Source organism: Nicotiana tomentosiformis, chromosome 1 (genome assembly GCF_000390325.3).
Source record: "Nicotiana tomentosiformis chromosome 1, ASM39032v3, whole genome shotgun sequence".
Taxonomy (NCBI): domain Eukaryota; kingdom Viridiplantae; phylum Streptophyta; class Magnoliopsida; order Solanales; family Solanaceae; genus Nicotiana; species Nicotiana tomentosiformis.
The window spans coordinates 158,197,331-158,216,528 of record NC_090812.1 but is presented as its reverse complement, the minus strand read 5'-3'; positions in this window follow the sequence as shown (position 1 = coordinate 158,216,528).

The following is a 19,198-nucleotide window of genomic DNA, read 5'->3' as shown; positions in this document are numbered from 1 at the left end:
TTCTTGGTCCGTTATTAGTACATGTGTTATTCGCTTCCATTAGCCTGTTACCTTCTTGTTGCAATTGTTTGTTGTTTTAGTTTCACTGTTCCTTGAGCCGAGTATCTACGGGAAACAACCTCTTTATTTACACAAATTAGGGGTAAGGTCTGTGTACACACTACCCTTCTTAGAACTCACTTGTGAGATTATATTGGTTTTTTTTTTTTTGGTTGTTGTTGCGTAGTGTGTGCAAACTAAATCAGATTTTGTGGTGAAGAAAGGCTTATGCTTCGTATTGCATGTTGCATATTGCATCTTGCCTTTGTTTTGCTTTGGAGCCAGATTGGAAAGCCCCATGGGAATTGGAATTGAGTGTAATTGGGTGTAATTACACACTTTAGTATGTTTGTTTGGTCAAAGTAATTACTTGGTTGGTGAGGAATTGGGTGTAATTGGGAGGGAGTAATTACACTCTCCAATTATAAGGGGAGTAAAGAATTAGGTGTAATTACTAGGCAACCTTTTTAATTTCTTTTTTTCTTTTCTTTTAATATTATATTATTTATTTGGGAAACAAAAAAGATAGAAAAGGCATATCATTTCTAATTCACTTTTTCCCAACCATGTCTTTGCAATTTCACTCCAAATAAGTTTTTTTTTTCCTTATGTATTTCATATTTTCTTGATAGCTGATTCTCTATTGAACTTTTTTTTATTTTCTTAACTTCACGTTGCCTTGAGTTATGGTGTTGTGCGCTAGAATTTTTGGCCTTTCAATTTTAGAAGGGTGAAATTTGGGTAGAAGAATAATTTTAAATATGGGCAGACCATTTCTACTTCACAACTTATGCATACAAATACATTTTCTTGTCATATTCAGTTTTCAGATTGTGATAGTGTATAATATTAGAAAGAGAAAAAATGGATCATTAGCATAAATATTAATTTGCTAAAAAAACAATTCATATTTTACTAATTTTGCTTCTTAATCATTAGCATAAATATTAACTATGAAGAAAAGTATTTTATAAGCTCATATCTATCCTTTTTATATTCACATGAGTTGGTAAAGAATTTTAATTTGCAATTGAAAATTTCATTATTCTCTTTTAAGTTACAATATTATTTATATGGAAGATACCAATTATTTTTATGGTATTATGTTTTACTTTATAATTATTTAATATATTTTCTTATAAAAAAATATGCATTTTAATATATGATAATATATAATATTTACTATAAATATAAATATTTATCACACTTGTTAAATTATCTACATGTTAATTTGAAAAAATATTTATTTATTTGGGTAATTACACTTGTACAACCAAACACGACACATGTAATTACATCATGACAAACAAACATGCTATTGTAATTACGATACCATGTAATTACCAAGCTGTGTAATTACACATGGCTTTCCAAACAGACCCTTAAGGAAGAAATGCTCTTTAATCTTGGATCCTTTTGAATAACTAGAGAAGTACTATAAAGTTCACCCTTTAGAGAACAAAAACAAATTAGTCTTAGAGCAAAATTTATTTTTCTTCTTTTCTGTTGTCTATTGCAAACAACCTTTCTATTCCCTCGGGGTAGCGGATAGGGGTAAGGTCATTGTACACTCCTCATACCCCACTTGTAGGAACTCACTAGGTTTATTGTTGTTGTTGTTGTAGTATGCATACGTAGATCATTGACTAGCTCCAAGCAACACCTACAAACTATCTTATTTGTTTCTGAAAATCTATAGCTTGTCATGCAGTTCAAGATGAAACTTAAAAAGGTTTTACTTATGTAGTTATATATACGGGTAGTGTGTGGCGTAATGGATAATAAAGTGATTGCAGAGTTCGGAGACCATCGCTCAAATCCGAATCATCTACCTGAGCCTTGGTTGCACCTCGGAGACCACCGGGTATTAGCATGAACTCAGTGGAATAATTGAGATGATGATTGAGATGTGCGCAAGCTGGTCGAGTACACCACCATTAATAAAAAGAAAAGAGGATCACATTATTGGGACCAGACAATGTCACTGTCCAATAGATCTAAAGCAATGTTGTCAAAGATAAAAATCATACTATAAGACCATAAAAGTCCAATAAAATAAAGACTTGTCTAATTATGTGACCAGTCATTCCCCTGGAAATTTGACTTTCGAGTAAGTTGTATTTTCCGAGAAAAGAAAAAAAGACAGTCTCAGTACACGGGTTCAACTCGTGGAATCAAAGATTTCACATATACAAAAAATAGTTTTGCGACTTTACTCAACTATGGGATATAACACGTATTTAGTGAAATAGTTAAGATGCGCGCACGTTGTCCAGAATCTCAATGTTAAACAAATATACTCTTCAGATCATTGCAAAATCTACTAGAATTACAGATCATCAATACCAGTACAATTGCAGTTTGTCTAAAAGTTGTATTTTTCGGTCACTACGATTTTTTTTGTGTGAGTTAGTAAAAGTTTTATAATTTTTGTGTGAGAAAATATAGTTATATAACGTTGGTATAAAAAAGTCATAATTATATATCATTTGTGAAATTTACCCACATTTTCAGCATCCTTAAAGATTGCAAATAGTTGGCCAGAATTTAGCAATCATCAGCCATCAAGCAGGAAGACAGCATATACCAAAAACATAGCCACTGGTTATTGGTGTAATAATTCAAACCAAAAAACATAGCCAAAAAAAGTGATTTGCAAATGAAACTAGAATCAGAATTAGACAAATGGAATTGTAGGATAGGAAAGGAACGCAGAATTAAATCGAATAACAGGAAGACAATCATTTTCAATATTCAAACTCAGCCTGATTCAACCCAATTGTCAACCGAAGATATGACTTCAATATGGATGGCAAGAAGAGTAAATAAAGGTATGTAGTCGTATAGAAATATCTGTTTTAGCATTAGTTTGCAAGTTGTGTGTTTCTTTTATTACTCAGTTTTACTTTCTTGTTCTTTGTTTCTCGTGAAAATAAATAAAGGTAGAGTCTACGAACTTGAGTATAACTATCCTCCAGTCGTCCAGACACGTTATTCACTGGTGCTTCTACTTTACACAAAGAAATGGAAACTACGCGGAAACAAATTAATAATTTGACGCAACAATAGAGCACCTGACATGAAATAATAGCTATAATACGGACATTCATGAAAAAAGCAATCAACCTACAAAAGAGGAATCTAACAATGAGGAGGAGACTGAATGTGGTGGAGTAGAATTTGGATTGTGGTGTTATGTTTTGACTTGGTTGTAATATATGAAGTTTAGACTTGGTGAATGTGAATTGTTTTAGACTTTACGTGATTTGATTAAGACTTTTAGACTTAAATATAATAAATTATGAAGTGTTTAGACTTGTTTGAAGGTTTTATAATGCTCAGAGATGTTAATTGTTGCTTGAGCAATTGTGAATTAGGATTTTGGATTGGCCATTTTATTTGGGGGTGGTGTAACTAAAAAAACAGTAAAATTCTGTTGAAATATGCATAGATTTCCAACCAATTTCCCACGGAAGTGGTCGAAATTTACCTAGAAGTTCTCAAATTTCCAACCAAATTTGTCGGAATATATGAATTTCTAGATTATTTTTTACCAAAACCATAAATTTCGAGTTATTTTCTTTTCAATTCCGCTATATTATTATTCGATATATTCTAATTTCCAGTTTCAAGATTTTTAAATTTCCGACCAAAACAATTGGAACATCTATTTATTCAATTACTATATTTTATTTTAAATGTCCGACAGTTTCAGTCGAAAAATGTCCGACCATTTCGGTCGAAACTTTGAAAAACACGGTCACTCTTGTTTTCAAATGTATCGATCGTTTTGGACGAAAGTTTTCGACCGATTTGGCCGAATATTTGTTCCGACTATTTCCCGATCACTTCATTTCTACCGGAAATCCATCGAAAATTCAACGTTTCCGACCGATATGTTGATCGAAATTTTGTTGTTTTCTAGTACTTCCAATTCTAGCAGTTATTTTACAATACTACTACTATAACTAGTATAGATAATGAATCTTTACGTAAATCTTTATGTTGGTGCATCCATTTCTATCCCAGCAGGAAACCACAGGCAGCCAGCAACCATAACTGTAGGTATGCATTTTACTTATCACACCCTCAAGATGGTCACTTTATACAACGTGAAGGATTTAACTATGAGTGTGCGCATTTGGCCGAACTCAGTGTTACGAGGTTCAACTTATATATATGTGTGTGCAAAAAACAAGAACCGCAACGTTTGCATTATGAATATGCCACTTTAATTACTTATTACGTAGAAGGTAGCCTTGACGTTAGTAAAGTTGCTGTCATGTGACTATGAGGTCACGGGTTCGATCCGTGAAAAAAACATCTTGTAGAAGTGCAGGATAATGTTGCATACAATAGACCCTTATGGTCCAGCTCTTCCTCGGACCCGGTGTATAGCGGGGGCGGGAACTTAGTGCACTGGGCTGCTCTTTAATTACTTATTACGTACCAAATCTTTGCTACAAGCAACATGCTGGGGAATTCACTGTCAATCTTCATTTCCAGCAGCAATATATGCATCACCTAGTGTTGCCATTTTCACTCTCTTACCCTACAATGGACTACCCCCTACTTTAATAACATGGGCAGTCAAAGGCGGAGCTAGAATTTGAATCTTATGGTTCAAGATTATAATTCTTTTAAGTTAATGAGTTTCAAATTAATAATTTGTACATATTTATTGAATTTCTTAATACAAATACAGGGTTTAAACAAAAGCTAGGCCGAACTCGTAAACAACATCGTGGCTCCGCCCCTGGGGGCAGCACCTTATCAAGCAACTTCCACCACCGCAACGACGAGCAATTATAAACTTGTAAGAGTTTATGGACTTGCACATATATTTTGTATTAAGAATCATTGTATGTTGGTTGCTATCGCTAAAAGGTTGACCCAAATTAAAAGTGATATATTAAAATTTAAAGTTAAATTGGTCTATAAGACACCTCTTAAAGTATGAGATCTTATGTGTAGATACTCAGATGTAACTTCTAATTTAATGATGAGCTAAATTAGAATTACATAAACTTGTGCAACTATAAATGGGTTATGGTCCCCAAATCAGACGTGGGGTTCTTTTCTAATATCCTATCTTCTGTGCAATTCCTACGTCTCGATTTGGAAGACCACTAACCGTAAGACAACGAGTTTCATCCATTCCCATGGATTCAGGTACGATTCCGCATCTAGTTTTTATTCTCGTTGATTTGACATGATAGGTTTTGGGTAAAAGATGATAGTTTTCATCTTTAAAGTAATTTGGTTCTAATAATACCATCTCCAGGATGGTTCTAATCATTCACCTCTAGAAATCAGAGACAGATCCAGGATTTTTAGAAGATCGTGTACTATTACAAAAAGATGGATCCATAATAAAAATTTTATGAGTTCAACCTTTACTTCTTACTATTGTACCCATTACACTTTTGGAATTATAAGTTCAAAATTATTACTTTTTAAAATAATAATTTTCTTATATCTATCTCTTTACACCCTATCGAATAGATTGAGATCAATTGAACTCATTAACTATACGCTACATTCACTGCTACTAGTTTTAATATGTATATTTTATTTAATCATATAAAATTTTACTGTGACAAAAGAAGAACAATATGTGATAATTTTGAAATAATAAACCAAAGAAAGAAAGAAAAAAAAAGTACTTAATTAATTAATACCCAAAAAGAAATACCACACATGCACATCTCCTGATGGTGCTACTTCTAGAAACAAAAAGTCTACTTCTTAAAAAAAAAAATTTTTTACATAAGATTTGAACTTAGAACATCACCCAAAGAGATGAACCCAACAACCATAACTTCATATGATACTTTGAATTTGGGTATACACAACTATATCCACCACAATCTCATACCCCAAGTGACTACTCTCTAGGTACACATTATTTCTAATTCTCTAATTTCATGTTTGATAGAGTATTTTTATAAAACAAAATTATTTCCTACTTGACGTCCGATATATTATCAGAATGGATAATGCATATCATGAGTATCCATCAATGATGAATGGAGAAAGCATAGGGACAGGCATACATCAAATAGAAATCCCTCCGACACAACCTTTTCTCAAGTCGATTCAGGGTAAAGCGTTCTCTAACAAAGGCGATTCCATACTCAAGACTCGAACCCGAAGAAAAGTAAATTCATATTATACAACCCTTAATCGAAGAAAAGTAATTGTTTACCCGAAAAATCGGATATAGTTAAATTTATAAGTAGTTCTAAGGATATGTGATATAACTTGACATAAATCGTAGATAGAAGCGGAAATGTTTAGATTCTTGGCTATAAAAACGGGAGATAAATTATTGAACAAGAAGAGTGAGTATGCTAAGTAAAATAAGCTCAAGAGATTTATTCTTCAATAAGAGAAATAATCTTTTCTTACAATGTGTGGATCTGCCTTATGCTTATAAGGATTCACCATTTATAGTAGAGAGATCTTACTTTATCTATAATAAAAAATATATAGTGGAGAACCCATGATGAATTATCTTTTTCTCGATTTTCGTAAAGATTTTCTCCCCTAGTGCGGTTGCAACGGCTCTTGTCTGCGAGCTCGATACGGGCTCGAGCTCGGTATTGGGTCGAACCTTCGGTCTTGGTTCGAGTTTGACATTCGGGGTGAGTGTTGGTCGGTGTGTGCATCTCTGACAACCTTCATGTTGCCTTGCGGTTTGATTTGGTCATGGTCCCGATAATGATACCGAGCCGATTCCTCGATCGGTCTTGGAGCTCGAAGCTTCATTGTACTCTTTTCTGAACCCATCTCGAAGTCTCACTTCAGTCGCTTATCATTCGAACTCGATCAAACGTACGAAGGCCGAAATCTTTTTCGACCGTATACAGATAGTCCCCTCGTTTCTCAGGAAGAATATGGTGAAAAGCGATATGATTTTTCAACGGCTCGGTCGGATTATAAGCTGACGTTTTTATTGGGCTCGATCATGACGTACGTGATAGCTGTCCCATCGATTTAGTATTTCAAGGTATTTAATGCATGTCAGACGGTGGCCGGACACCGCTGATACTGAACCGCCATTATTTAAACCTATAAATAGCCCGTTCCTAAATCAAACTTAATATGTTACTCTAATCAAACCCCCAAATTTTCTTACTCTTTCTGTCTCTATTTCGCCGCTTGTAGAGCCACCTTCATCAGTGTTTGGCACCATTAACCTTTCATCTTCCTTTGCTTTTCTTTTTCTTATATCAATGGCAAAAACTTCAAAAACCGTACCTCAGAAGGAGAAAGCTTCCTCTTCACGGCCGTCTGGCGACAAGGCTCCGGTGGAGCTGCCTCCCCACGAGTATATTCCTGGCCCTTGTACTCTAAAGATCGATTTTAAGGTTGAATATCCTTCGTCGGTTCCGGGCCGATGTGAGCATGTGTCGATGTACATATGCTCGATAACAGAGGGCCATCTCGAGGCCGTGAGGAAACACTGCAACTGGGGTCCCGAGGTTGTGTTGCAAATTCTCTCTTCCGAAGAGAGCATCATCACTGACGTGGATGGTTTTTTAAGTGTTTATACTTACCCTTTCACGTTGGGTCCCGTCGACCCAGTGATCATTGATTTTTGCAAAAGATATCAGGTCACCCTCGGTCAAATTCATCCATCTCTATGGCACATAGTAATCTTACTTTGCTTTTTCTACAACAAGGCCGGGGGGTGGGGAGTGGTGGATTTTACTCTAAATCTTCACATACGATTATATCGGCCTCAAATCTTTCGAGGACTAATCAAGCTCCATCGTTGGGCAACAAAAGCTTTAATGTCGAGCATCGATGAAGACAAGGATCGGTGTTGGATGGGCCGTTTTATTCGGATGAGGACCCGTGACCTTATCGCGGAAGAGAAGATGCCATTCTCCGAGGAATGGAATTTCGACCGTAAGTGATCTTCATTAGGCTTTGCTTTCCGTATCTTTCTCCGATTCAATCTGATATCTCCCTATGATATACAGTTGTCCCTTGGATGCCACAAGCGGTACCCGACCTCGAGGATTGGGTTCGAAAGTTAGCCTCGACTTCCTCTTATGCCGAACGCGCTTGTCGTGATTTGGCGAAAGGTAGATGGGAGGCCAAGAATCACGGTAAGGGTCACTTCTCATGTTTTTTGAAATGTTTTTTATGCTACATTCGTTACTGACATTCTTCTATGCATGCGTAACCAAGGATGTCGTTTTGAGGCCTTCGAGTGGTGAGGAAGGAACCAAGTCCCCGGTTCTGAAACCGGGGAAAGATAAAAAGCGAAAAATTGTCTCTCAGTCAGAGGACCTCAAGCCCAAAAACTCGAAGGGTGAGGAAGAAGGCAATCGCTCTTGCGATGGACTCGGTCCAACGACTGAGAGAAGAAGAAGAAGAAGAAGAAGAAGATGCTCTGGCTTTGGTGGTCCGATCTGCGAAAGCTATCGAGGTCGCCAGACCTTCTGAGCCAATGAAGGCTACACCGGTCGGGGCCGGTTCTGATACCCCGAGTCTCGAACAGAGCATCCCGAGTGATTCGCTCGGGACCATTATAGTAGGTCATTTGCCTTATCTTCCGACCTTTTCTGAGGAGGCGTTAAAGGAAGCTCGAGAATTGAAGACCCCCGATATGGGCGGAGGATCTAGTGTAGGGGATCCTTTTCGGGATTTCTTTACAGGAGTCGATGATGCCTCAGATATTAATGACGCTTCTATTCTCCTAGAAGAGGCCCAACTTTTCATTTCTTGGGTAATGATTTTACTGCGCTTGGTTTTTTCGTTCTTTTCTAAACCTCACTTGCATTTTTTCCCTTTTGTGTAGGCCATTAGCAAGTTTCGAGCTGACCTCAACCAGTGTGAGGTTGAGCTGCAGAAGGTCTCGGGGGAGAGAGATGCTCTGCAGCTTCTTTGCGGCCAAAAGGACGAGGTTATAAAGGACCTCCAAGCAGATTTGGCCAAGGCTCGTGAAGAAGAGGCCGAACTAGATAAATAGGTGAGCCTCGTTCTGTTAGAGTATGGATTCGACCCAACTGTGGAAGCTAAACCTTCGTTATCTCAGCTGCAGCAAAAGGTTGAAAAGATCGGGTTGCTTCGGGTAGAAGTTGATCAAATCAAGGCCGAATGTGATCGGTGGAAGGAGACTAACGACTGCCTGGCTGCAGAAAAAGAAACTATCTTGGTCAAACTATTATCGGCCGATGTTCAGCTTCGAAGTGTTAAGAAAAAAGGTTTGGTTCAGGCCAAGATGATCGAGGAGCTTGAAACAAGGCTTGTTGAGGCGAAGACGGAGATTGAGTCATCGAAAGTTATGGCGGACAAGTCTATTGCTGTGTATTAGACCGATACCGAGGCTGCTCAAATGGAGGCAAGAAAGGCAGCGGATACTGCCGACACTCGAGCACATTGGGTTGTTGAACTTGCTAAGTGTCGATCTCGGAGGGAGACCCTCGAGGAGATACACGCTCGAGGTTTCGATCTTGCTGAAGAGATAAAAAGGGCCAAAGAATTCAAAGTTGATGCTGAAGCCTTGGCTTCTGATGATGATGATGATGATGATGATGATGATGATGATGATGATGATGGTAGCAAGAGCGGGTCCGATAACAGGAGAGGAGGGGAGCCCTGGTGGAGAAGAGACCGCTCCCGGTGATAACCCATAAGCTTAGCCCTTAGCTTCTATGTTTCAATTATTCATGTAAACAATCTTTGTATATTTATACAAATATCTTTTTCTTTTACTGACTTGCTTCCGCTTTCTTGCCTTGTGAAGATTTCATTCATGCCTTGCGAATGTTTTCATAAGGATTTAGGCAATTTCATCGAATTCGGACTTCGTAGCCTTTATGGCCGAGTGGGTGTTTGCTCGAACTCGAAATAAAGGTAGCTCGCAGGCTTAGTAGTCGAGTGAACGTTTCGAACTCGAAGTAAAGTAGCCAGTAGGCGTAATGGTCGAGTGAGTGCTTACTCGAACTTAAAATAAAACTGGCCCGTAGGCTTAGCAATTGAGTGAATGATTCGAACTCAAAATATTATAGCCCGTAGGCGTAATAGTCAAGTGAGTGCTTGCTCAAACTGGAAATAAAAGTGGCCCGTAGGCTTAGCAGTCGAGTGAATGATTCAAACTCAAAATATTGTAGCCCGTAGGCGTAATGATCGAGTGAGTGCTTGCTCGAACTCGAAATAAAAGTGGTCCATAGGCTTAGCAGTCGAGTGAATGATTCGAACTCAAAATATTGTATCCCGTAGGCGTAATGATCGAGTGAGTGCTTGCTCGAACTCAAAATAAAAGTGGCCCGTAGCCTTAGTAGTTGAGTGAATGATTCGAACTCGAAATATTATAGCCCGTAGGCGTAATGGTCGAGTGAGTGCTTGCTCGAACTCGAAATAAAAGTGACACGTAGGCTTAGCAGTCGAGTGAATGATTCGAGCTCGAAATATTGTAGCCAGTAGGCGTAATGATCGAGTGAGTGCTTGCTCGAACTCGAAGTAAGATAGCCTTTAGGCTTAATAGTTGAGTGAGTGATTGTTTCAAACTCGAACTCAAAGTATCGTAGCCTGTAGGCTTTTTATGATTGCTCGAACTCGAAGTAAGATAGCCCTTAGGCTTTAATAATTGAGTAGGTGATTGTTTCGAACTCGAACTCAAAGTATCGTAGCTCGTAGGCCTTTTATGATCGAGCGGGTGATTTCTCGAACTCGAAGTAAAATAGCCCTTAGGCTTTAATAATTTAGTGAGTGATTGCTTCTAACTCGAACTCAAAGTATCATAGCCCGTAGGCGTTTTATGATCGAGTGAGTGATTGCTCGAACTCGAAGTAAGATAGCCCTTAGGCTTTAATAATTGAGTGAGTGATTGTTTCGAACTCAAACTCAAAGTATCGTAGCCCGTAGGCCTTTTATGATCTAGCGAGTGATTGCTCGAACTCGAAGTAAAATAGCCCTTAGGCGTTAATAATTGAGTGAGTGATTGCTTTGAACTAGAACTCAAAGTATCGTAGCTCGTAGGCCTTTTATGATTGAGTGAGTGATTGCTCGAACCCGAAGTAAGATAGCCCTTAGGCTTAATAATTGAGTGAGTGATTGTTTCGAACTCGAACTCAAAGTATCGTAGCCCGTAGGCTTTTATGATCGAGTGATTGCTCGAACTCGAAGTTAAGATAGCCCTTAGGCTTAATAATTGAGTGAGTGATTATTTCGAACTCAAACTCAAAGTATCGTAACCCGTAGGCTTTTATGATCGAGTGAGCAATTGCTCGAACTCGAAGAAAGATAGCCCTTAGGCTTAATAATTGAGTGAGTGATTGTTTCGAACTCAAACTCAAAGTATCGTAGCCTATAGGTTTTTATGATCGAGTGAGTGATTGCTCGAACTCGAAGTAAGATATCCCTTAGGCTAAATAATTGAGTGATTGTTTCGAACTCGAACTCAAAGTATCGTAGCCCGTAGGCTTTTATGATCGAGTGTATCAAAATTCTTTTGATGGTGGTTGGCCTTTAAGCCTGTTTGAATCATGAAGCAGGAAGATCTTTTCAAAGTGTGAGATATCTGATAAAGAAGAAGTTCTCCTTTATAAGTCATTATACATGTGTTTGTATCTTATGTCAGAGTTCGAGCAAAACTATGTGGGCATGGTTCGTTTTGACCATTTGGCCCTTACACTTTTCTCTATCGAGACCCTGTTCGACATGAATTTGATATTCAACAACTTTCTTGTGTCGAACTTGATTTATTCGATTGGTAGCCCCCCCAGTATTCGAGGTTGATTACGAAGGAGTCTCGGATACTATTGATTTGTCCTCGGGTAGCACATAGTTGTTGCCTCGTTAAAAACCTTGCCGGAAAAACCCATTTGGGATAAAAGCCAAACTGAGGGAAAAAAGAGTGCAACGCGTGCTTTGAAACCAGAGGTCTTGATGTTTTTTTGTCGAATTTCTACAATGAGTTAGTGTCGAATATACGTATACAGACAATAGAGAAGAGAAAATCATACCTTAACAATAATATCGTTTGAGAAGTGATATGTTCCAATTGTTTGGTAATGGTTTTTCATCCATTGCTCCAAGTTTATAAGACCCTTTACCGACTATATCGAGGACTTGATAGGGTCCTTCCCAATTTGGGCCGAGCTTCCCTTCATTAGGATCTCGAGTGTTGACGGTGACCTTCCTTAGGACCAAGTCCCCGACTTTGAAATAGCGGAGGCTGGTTCTTCTGTTGTAGTACCTTTCGATTCGTTGTTTTTGTGCAGCCATTCGAACTAGTGTCGCTTCTCGTTTTTCATCTAATAATTCGAGGCTAGTATTCATTGCCTCGTAGTTCGATTCTTCCGATGTATGTCAGAACCTTGCGCTTGTTTCCCCGACTTCGACCAGAATTAAAGCTTCGGAGCCATACACTAAGGAAAATGAAGTCGCTCCTATACTGGACTTAGATGTTGTCCGATATGCCCAAAGGACTTCGAGCAAAATTTCTCTCTACTTTCCTTTAGCTTCGTTCAATCTTTTATTCATGGTTTGGATGATAATCCTGTTCGTTGATTCGGCCTGTCCGTTCCCACTAGGATGATATGGTGTTGACAGTATCCTTTTTATTTTATGATATTCGAGAAATTTTGTCACTTTACCGCCGATAATTTGCTTACCATTGTCACATGTTATTTCTGCTGGTATACTAAATCTACACACGATGTGATCCCAGATGAAATCTATAACCTCTTTCTCTCTTACTTTTTCGAACGCCTGTGCTTCAACCCATTTAGAGAAATAGTCAGTCATAAACAAAATGAATTTAGCTTTACTTGGGGCCGATGGTAGAGGGCCGACGATATCCATTCCCCATTTCATAAATGGCCATGGAGAAATGACTGAATGGAGCTGCTCTCTTGTTTGATGGATCATTGGTGCAAACCTTTGACATTTATCGCATTTTTGAATGAACTCCTTAGTGTTCTTTTTCCATGTTATCCCACCAGTATCCTACTCTGATGATTTTGCGAATTAGTGGTTCGGCGCCGGAGTGGTTTCCACAAATGCCTTCATGGACCTCCCGTAAAACATAATCGCTATCTCCTGGTCCCAAGCACACTGCCAGTGGTCCGTCGAACGTCCTTCTGTATAATGTTCCATCTTCAACCAACGCAAATCGAGCAGCCTTGGTTCGTAGAACCCTCGATACTTTAGAGTTCGATGGGAGTTTTCCGTTCTTTAAGTATTCAATATACTTATTCCTCCAATCCCAGGTTAAGCTCATAGAATTTATCTCGGCATTCTCTCCCTTGATTATAGATCTCGAGAGTTGAACGACAGTCTCCGAGTCAATCTTATCTTCTTCGACCAACGACCCCAGATTTGCGAGTGCGCTAGCCTCACTGTTTTGTTCTCGAGGCACATGTTATAGGGTCCATTCTTTGAAACGGTGTAGAGTTACCTGTAGTTTGTCCAAATACCTTTGCATCCTATCTTTTCGAACTTCGAAAGTTTTGTTCACTTAGTTCACCACTAGCTAAGAGTCACATTTGGCTTCAATGACTTCTGCTCCCAAGCTCTTAGCTAGATCGAGACCTGCAATCATGGCCTCGTACTTGGCCTCATTGTTAGTTAACCTAGTAGTTTTGATGGATTGCCTAATAATGCCACCTGTGGGAGGTCTTAATACGATGCCAAGCCCGGATCCCTTCACATTTTAAGAACCATCTGTGTAGAGGGTCCAAACCCCCGACAATGTACCTGATTTTAACAAGAGTTTCTTTTCAACTTCGGGTACAAGGGTTGGCGTGAAATCGGCCACGAAGTCTGCTAAAATTTGGGACTTGATGGTCGTTCGAGGCTGATATTCAATATCGTACCCACTGAGTTCGACGGCCCATTTGGCTAGTCAGCCCGATAGTTCGGGCTTGTGCAAAATGTTTCGATGTGGGTAAATGGTTAAAACGCATACGGGGTGACATTGAAAGTATGGTCTTAACTTTCTAGAGGTGCTTATCAATGCAAGCGCCAATTTTTCTAAGTGTGGGTATCTAGTCTCTGCCTCTCCTTAGGTCCGACTTACATAATAAGTAGGACATTGCGTACCTTGATCTTCTCGAACTAGGACCACTTACCGCGATTTTCGATACCGCTAAGTATAAGTAAAGTTTCTCATCTGTCTTCAGAGTGTGAAGTAATGGTGGGCTCGATAGGTGCCGCTTCAGTTGTTCTAGTGCCTGTTGGCATTCCGGGGTCCAGGCGAAATCGTTCTTCTTTTTTAGTAGAGAGAAGAATTTGTGGCTTCGATTTGACGACCTTGAAATGAATCGGCCTAAGGCAGCTATCCGTACGGTTAGCCTTTGCACCGCTTTCACACTATCCACGATGGTGATGTCTTTGATGGCCTTGATTTTATCAGGGTTGATCTTGATCCCACGATCCGACACCATGAAGCTGAGGAACTTGCCCGATCCAACCCCGAAAACACATTTCTCAGGGTTGAGCTTCATGTTGTATTTCCTTAAAATTTTAAACATTTTCTGCAAATGAGTCAAATGGTCCTCTATGCGCAAGGACTTATCTAGCATGTCATCAATGCAAACTTCCATCGATTTACCTATTTTTTCTTCGAACATTTTATTCATTAGGCGTTGGTACGTAGCCCCTGTGTTTTTAGCCCGAATGGCATTACATTATAACAATAGGTTCCATACTTAGTGACAAATGGAGTTTTTTCTTGGTCATCCGGGTTCATGCTAATTTGATTGTACCCGGAATAGGCGTTGAGAAAAGTGAGGATCTCGTGGCCAGCTGTGGCATCGATCGATGCTAGACAGTGGAAAAGAATATTTGGGACATGCTTGTTTAGATCTTTATAATCTACACACATTCTAAGTTTGTTCCCTTTTTTGGGGAATATAACTACATTGGCTAACCATTCGGGATATTTTACTTCCCGAATTGACCCTATTTTGAGAAGTTTAGTTACCTCATCTCTTATAAATGCGTGGTTTACCTTGGATTGAGGTCTTCTTTTTTGCTTCACTGGTTTGAACCTAGGGTCCAAGTTCAGCTGATGCGTTGTTATCGATAGTGGGATCCATGTCATGTCTAAATGGGACCAAGCAAAACAATCTATATTATCAATAAGAAATTGAATAAGTTTTTTCCCGAGTTCGGTGGTCAACCCCGTTCCCAGGTATACCTTTCTCTCGGGCAGATGTTCGATTAATATAACCTGCTCCATTTCTTCGATCATCGACTTGGTGGCATCAAAGTCGTCAGGGACGATGAGAGCTCGAGGTGTCGGAAAATCTTCCTCGTCATCTTCTATTTCCTGTTTCACCGATTTGGTCGAGACTGGTTGTTGTGATTGCTATTTGGTTTCTCGCCTATCTTTTGTTCTCGACCTTTATGAGGCCGATAACGTTGGTATCAGTGTTATCTCATCGACCATAAATATTTCCTTCGCGGCATGTTGCTCCCTGTATACTTTTTTCACGCCTTCCGAAGTAAGGAATTTCATCACTTGGTGTAGAGTCGAAGGCACTGTCCTTATATTGTGGATCCATGGTCTTCCGAGTAGGGCATTGTACCTCATGTCGCCTTCGGTTATGTGAAACTTGGTGTTTTGGATGGTTCCAACCACATTTACGGGCATAATAATTTCCCCTTTAGTTGTTTCACTGGCCATATTAAAGCCGTTTAAGATCCGAGCTGTGGGCACGACTTGATTCTGCAAATCAAACTGCTCCACTACCCAATATCGGATGATATTCGCAGAGCTACCTGGATCCACTAAGACACGCTTAACTTGAACTTTATTTAATATGATAGAAATTACCAGAGCGTCATTGTGAGGTTGAGAGATGCTCTCGGCTTCTTCCATTTCGAATGATAAAGGCCCTCGAGTTCGTTTTTCCCGTGTGGCCGGTATCTTGCCGCATTTGAGCACGGGTCCCTGTGGAGTATCGACCCCACCGATGATCATATGAATGATATGCAGAGGTTCCTCTTGTTTATATTTTTTGCTGGTGTCCCTTTCTCTAAAGTGATTCTTGGCTCGGTCACTGAGGAACTCTCGAAGGTGGCCCTCATTGAATAGATGGGCTACCTCTTCTCTTAATTGTCTGCAATCCTCGGTCATGTGGCCATGCGTATCGTGATACTTGCATATCGAATTCGGGTTCCTTAGGGAAGGGTCGGTTTGCATGGGTCTGGGCCACCTAGTATCTTTGATTCTTCCGATCGCCGATACAATGCCCGCTGTGTCGACGCTGAAATTGTACTCCAATAGCCGAGGTGCTTCTATAGGATCGGCATATTTATCAAAGCCACTCTTGCTCATAAGCCCCCGAGAATTTTTTCCTCGATCACTCCTTCGATTGTTCCGAGCAGCATTGCGCATTGAACCATTGTTCATTCGATCTGCGACGTACTGTTGATATCGGTCTCTGTTCGACCTTTGCTCTCTGTCGATGTCCTTCTGGTTTTTAATAGTCGACCTGTTCTGGTGCATGGATCCGGAAGGAGATCCCAACTAGTCGTCTTCGACACTAATTTTTGATTGGTATCGGTTGTGTACATGCGCCCAAGTTATTGCTGGATACTCGATCAAATTTTGCTTCAGCCGACGTGATGCTATTGAACTTTGCTCGTTCAACCCTTGGGTGAAATCTTGGACGGCCCAATCATTTGTGACCGGTGGGAATTCCATGTGTTCCATTTGATATCGGGACACGAACTCCCTCAGCATTTCATTACCCCTTTGTTTTACTTTGAAGAGGTCTGATTTCCTTGTTGCAACCTTTATGGCACCAGCATGTGCCTTTACAAACGAATCTGCTAACATGGCAAATGAATCGATAGAATTTGGTGGCAGATTATGATACCAAATCATCGCTCCCTTCGAAAGGGTCTCTCCGAATTTTTTCAACAACACGGATTCGATCTCATCGTCTTCCAAATCATTACCCTTGATGGCACACGTGTAAGAGGTGACGTGTTCGTTGGGATCGGTCGTACCGTTATATTTAGGAATTTCGGGCATACATAATTTTTTTGGGGATTGGTTTTTGGACTGCACTCGAGGGAAAAGGCTTTTGCACGAATATTTTGGAATCCAACCCTTTTATTATTAGTGGGGCTCCCGGGATCTGATCGACCCTCGAATTATATGTTTCTATTTTTTTATCGTTGGCTTCAACTCATTTTGTGAGTTTCTCGAGCAATTTAGCAATTTCGGGAGTACTCCCCGATTCTTGCTCATTTGACTTCACTATGGTTGGCTCCGTTCTGTGGGTGATTTCTCGAAGCGGATTGGGCTCCGGCCTGCTTTGTAGCTGAGTTTGGCTCTGCAACTGAGCTATCGCTATTTGTTGGGCTTGTAACATCTCGAAGATCATACGTAAGCTGACTCCTATCTCCTCCATGTTATGGGTGTCTCGAGCTACGGATCGAGTACCGCCCTGAATGCTTTTTTTCGGTTCGGAACGTTGGTTCGCCTCAAGAGCCACTTCTGAATTGACATCTAGCGGTACTTCGGCTCGAATTTCAGTTTCTTCGACTCCAGCTTCAGTGACATCGTTAAGGCTGGCTTCGTGTTCGATAGGTAAAGCCACCAATCGAGGGTTTGCCATTGCTGATTCGAAGTTGTAAACTGGTGTGTATTGCAGATTTGTATCAAACAACCACTGTTATCCTTAGCCCCACGGTGGGCGCCAAACTGTGTACTCGAAAAATCGGATATAGTTAAATTTATAAGTAGTTCTAAGGATATGTGATATAACTTGACATAAATCGTACATCGAAGTGGAAATGTTTAGATTCTTGGCTATAAAAACGGGAGATAAATTATTGAACAAGAAGAGTGAGTATGCTAAGTAAAATAAGCTCAAGAGATTTATTCTTCAATAAGAGAAATAATCTTTTCTTACAATGTGTGGATCTGCCTTATGCTTATAAGGATTCACCATTTATAGTAGAGAGATCTTACTTTATCTATAATAAAAAATATATAGTGGAGAACCCATGATGAATTGTCTTTTTCTCGATTTTTGCAAAGATTTTCTCCCCTAGTGCGGTTGCAACGGCTCTTGTCTGCGAGCTCGATACCGGCTCGAGCTCGGTATTGGGTCGAACCTTCGGTCTTGGTTCGAATTTGACATTCGGGGTGAGTGTTGGTCGGTGTGTGCATCTCTGACATCCTTCATGTTGCCTTGCGGTTTGATTTGGTCATGGTCCCGATAATGATACCGAGCCGATTCCTCGATCGGTCTTGGAGCTCGAAGCTTCATTGTACTCTTTTCTGAACCCATCTCGAAGTCTCACTTCAGTCGCTTATCATTCGAACTCGATCAAACGTACGAAGGACAAAATCTATTTCGACTGTATACAATAACATAATCAATACGGAGATCGTCTCATAAATCCATATCCCTAGTGTATTCGTTTTCAATTTTACCATAATATTGGACGGTTGTTCATTTGGCTATGATTAAGCAATTTGAGATTTTTACCTACCTATACTAAATATGAAATTTATTTACCCTCGCCAATCAAGTTTTAGCTTATATTTTACCAATTATATACAAATTAATTTTAAATGAGTATACCATGATTGTAGCATTTTAATTTAATAAATCTCAAAAAACTCCTCACAATTCTTTACTTACCCAGAGAAAGCCCAATCTTTCTAAAATATTTTCCTTCTTCTTAGTGAAATCAACCATCTTTCTACACCGATTCTACAAGATATTTTCTTCTAAAGCTCATAATTTTCTCTAGCGAAGAAAGGGATTAGTTTTTTATCGATTTGAATTTCGTCATGGATGAGTTTGGAGCTTTTCCGGGTATCCCTTTTTCTTGTTGGTGTTCCGATGGCGGGCTAGCAGTAGATGTATATTAATTATTTGATTGGATTGTTCGAATTGAAATTGTCAATCAATAAAAATTCGAAAGTGTTTGGCTCTCCCATTGACAACCATTAAAAAGTTTCGAAACTTTGAATTTGAATTCGGATTTTGAAAACATATTGTTTGTTTGGATTGGGTGTTGTTGCAAACAATCGAGATATAATATATACAAACTTTCTACTTTTTGTTTTTGGTTCACATTACTATCTATTGAATGTTGAGAAAATGATCGAAATGTTCCTTAATGTATAGGGGTTGGAATATTTTGGTCCTTGATGTATACCACT